Genomic DNA, 2,777 nt, shown 5'->3' with positions numbered 1-2,777 from the left:
GTATGGATTGTGATAAGAGCTGTATGAGCCCCTAATAAAATGATTAAAAAAAAAAAAGAAAATGTGTTTTATTTAGCAATGGCAAAAAGTAGGTATGTTAAAAACAAGTGCTAAACATGTAGCATGATTTGTACCAGGCTATAAAATGACAGTTTATTAAGGGAAAGGGAAAACACAACGTGCAGTAGGTAAAAGTACCAGAAAATGGAACATGTCATCATTACGCAGGCTAGGAGTAAAGGTGTATAATAATGTCATTAAATACAAAGAAAAATAGCCCACAAATTCAAGCCAGCCTAATTACAATTAATCAGGATACTAGACACGTATTATAAAAGTCACCTTTAAACACAGCTTTGTTAAAACTCATTCTATAATAGAAGGGGGCTTCAAAAAGATTGTGGCAAAGTTCCATTATCTTTTCATTCCATTTTTCAGTCCGCTTTTTGAAGCCTCCTTCATATTTCTACAAACTCAGGTTAGCCTTCCGAGAGTTATTTTGTATGACACAGATGCTGTAACAATTTAACGCCTCTGTCGTAGCACAAACAAGATGTCAGCAAAGCACACTGTAAGTGCATTTAGTTGAAAGTAAGACCATTTCAGAAAATTGAAAAACAGTGTTATTTCATCTGGACCATAGGTTTCCAAACTTACTTGATCTACCACTCCCTTTTCAGAAAGAAAGTGGCCCCCTAGGAATTAAAAATTTTTATACTGTAGTCCATAATCTAGGCTAAAGTGTAGGCATCTGCTTTTGCAGCCCTTCTGGGAATGGCATTGCCCATTTTGGGAACACGGATCTACACACTTGGATGTTTATTCATTCACTGTAGATGCCTCATTCAAATGTAGAAGAGTTCACTTAAACTCTTCAAAAGAATGGAAAGAATATGGCTCTTAATGAAGTAGCATAATAAAAGGGTGTAAACTCGGTGATCACACAGGCTCTAACGCAATATTAAGCCCACTGCTGCAGCATGGGCAGCAAGTAGCACTGAGTTAGGCTCTCTTCTCAAGCCCCTTGTGTACTCCAGACCCAGAGTACAGGCGAAGAGAAACTAATCAGGTGTTTGCCTACCTTTTGTAATTGGCGGGGGTAGGTGGGAGGGGGTAAATAAAAACAGTATGTCAAAATCCAGAATTATTATTGTATTAGTTGGGGTAGGATAGTGTGTTAGACAGGGTTCCCCAGAGAAACAAAACCAGAATGCTAATAATTATATATATATTTATACAGATAGATATATAACATAAGAAATATACAGTTAATTAAATTATAAAGCAGTACAAATGGCTCAGTGCAACTCACCCACATGAGACAGTTGTGAGACACTGGCAGTCCTTCAAGTCTTGAGGGCCGCCCGGCAGTCCTCTGTAAAGCAATTCAGGCTATCCGGGCACAGGCAGCAAACAGCAAGGCAGGTCACCAACAGTCAGCCAGATGACAGGGTCTGACAGTCCCCAGCTCAAGAGATGTAAATTCCAATGGTATGGCGAAGCAGGTCTTGAAGGAACCTCAAATTACAGCAACACAGTCCACAGGTTAGGTGTCCCACAGGTAGTATAGCTTGCAAATTGAGGCAAAGAACAAGGAAGGCAGCCACACACTGGGTCGATGATCAAAGAGCAAGAGGCAAGAAAGGTGAGGCTTGTCGAGCCATTTATCCCTCCGCCCTTCAATTAATCCCACATGTGTTTATCAGCCAGGTTGGCGCGATAAACTAACTACCTCCGATAGGCAATCGTAACAAATGAATGTTAAATCTTAAGACTTACATCTCATTCAAGTGAAGCTGGCTGGCCACAGGCCCAGATGACACCCCAGGGCAGTAGGACAAAGCCATCCAGGCTACTTTGCTCTTGTGATTTTGCCTGAGGCGGTACTGTTTTCCCTTCAGAAGTGAGTGATTTGAGTAGCTACCCCGTGCTTCTGTGCTCCAGCCCAGGAAAGAGCACACATTCAGCGAATTGCAAGCAGAAAGAACTGAAGAAAACAAATCAAGATTTGAGTTGCAATGCTAAAGGCTTTTGTGGACAAAATATTAAGGTAAGCAGGAAGCATCACAAGAAAATGGAAGGAATGCAGTAGAATCACTGTACCAAAGAGAACCGACTGGCATTTAACCATTTCAAGAGGTAGCATATGATCAAGAACCAATGGAATTGAGAGAAGTCCAAGCTGCACTGAAGCCATTAGTAAACAACAAGGCTCCCAGAATTGACAGAACATCAACTGGAATGTTTCAACAAGACGGCAAAGCACTGGAAGCGTTCTATGCCAAGAAATTTGGAAGAACGCTACCTGACCAACTGGCAGGAAGAGATCCATATTAGTTTCTTTTCCAAAGAAAAGTCACCCAATGGAATTGTTGTGGGTTTGGATAAAAGACCACTACAATGTCCAACTAGAATTACTGAAGTCTTCATTGTCAGGCTAGCCTGGATTGCAGTGGGATGTGTTCAAAGTCCTGTCTTCCCTGACCAAGGTTCTTTTGCATTATTCAGGGAGGGTAGCATACAGAAAGCAGAAGAAAAAGCAAGTTAAAATACATACATCACTAAGTGGTACTGACAGAAGTAAAACAAAAGTATATTAAGGGAAAGTTTCAGGCACCTTGGTTTGTGATCTCATTCCTGGATTTCATCTCCACCTTGCCCTCCTCGCAGGGGTGGGAAATGGGCACTCCTGTCCCAGAGAGACAGACTTACAGCAGCTCTTGTTAAGGAGAGAGGGGTAGTTTAAACCAGAATTGCTCTAAGCAGGGCACTTACAA

At 41.4% G+C, this 2,777-nt stretch overlaps 1 long non-coding RNA gene across 1 annotated transcript in view; it reads right to left on the bottom strand.

Annotated features, from left to right (window-relative positions):
- Window positions 1–1,483: 1,483 nt before the first annotated feature.
- Window positions 1,484–2,777, bottom strand: part of LOC123522346 — an 18,046-nt gene continuing 16,752 nt past the window's right edge. Inside the window, exon 3 of the long non-coding RNA XR_006680615.1 lies at window positions 1,484–1,518. This is a non-coding gene — a long non-coding RNA (uncharacterized LOC123522346). The remainder of the gene's footprint in view (window positions 1,519–2,777) is intronic.

The sequence above is a fragment of the Echinops telfairi genome, unplaced genomic scaffold (assembly GCF_000313985.2).
Source record: "Echinops telfairi isolate 266 unplaced genomic scaffold, ASM31398v2 ScPeMD7_5868;HRSCAF=6743_1, whole genome shotgun sequence".
In the NCBI taxonomy this organism is placed as follows: Eukaryota; Metazoa; Chordata; class Mammalia; order Afrosoricida; family Tenrecidae; genus Echinops; species Echinops telfairi.
Note: the sequence above shows the minus strand (reverse complement) of the source record. Positions and strands in the feature narration are given on the sequence as shown.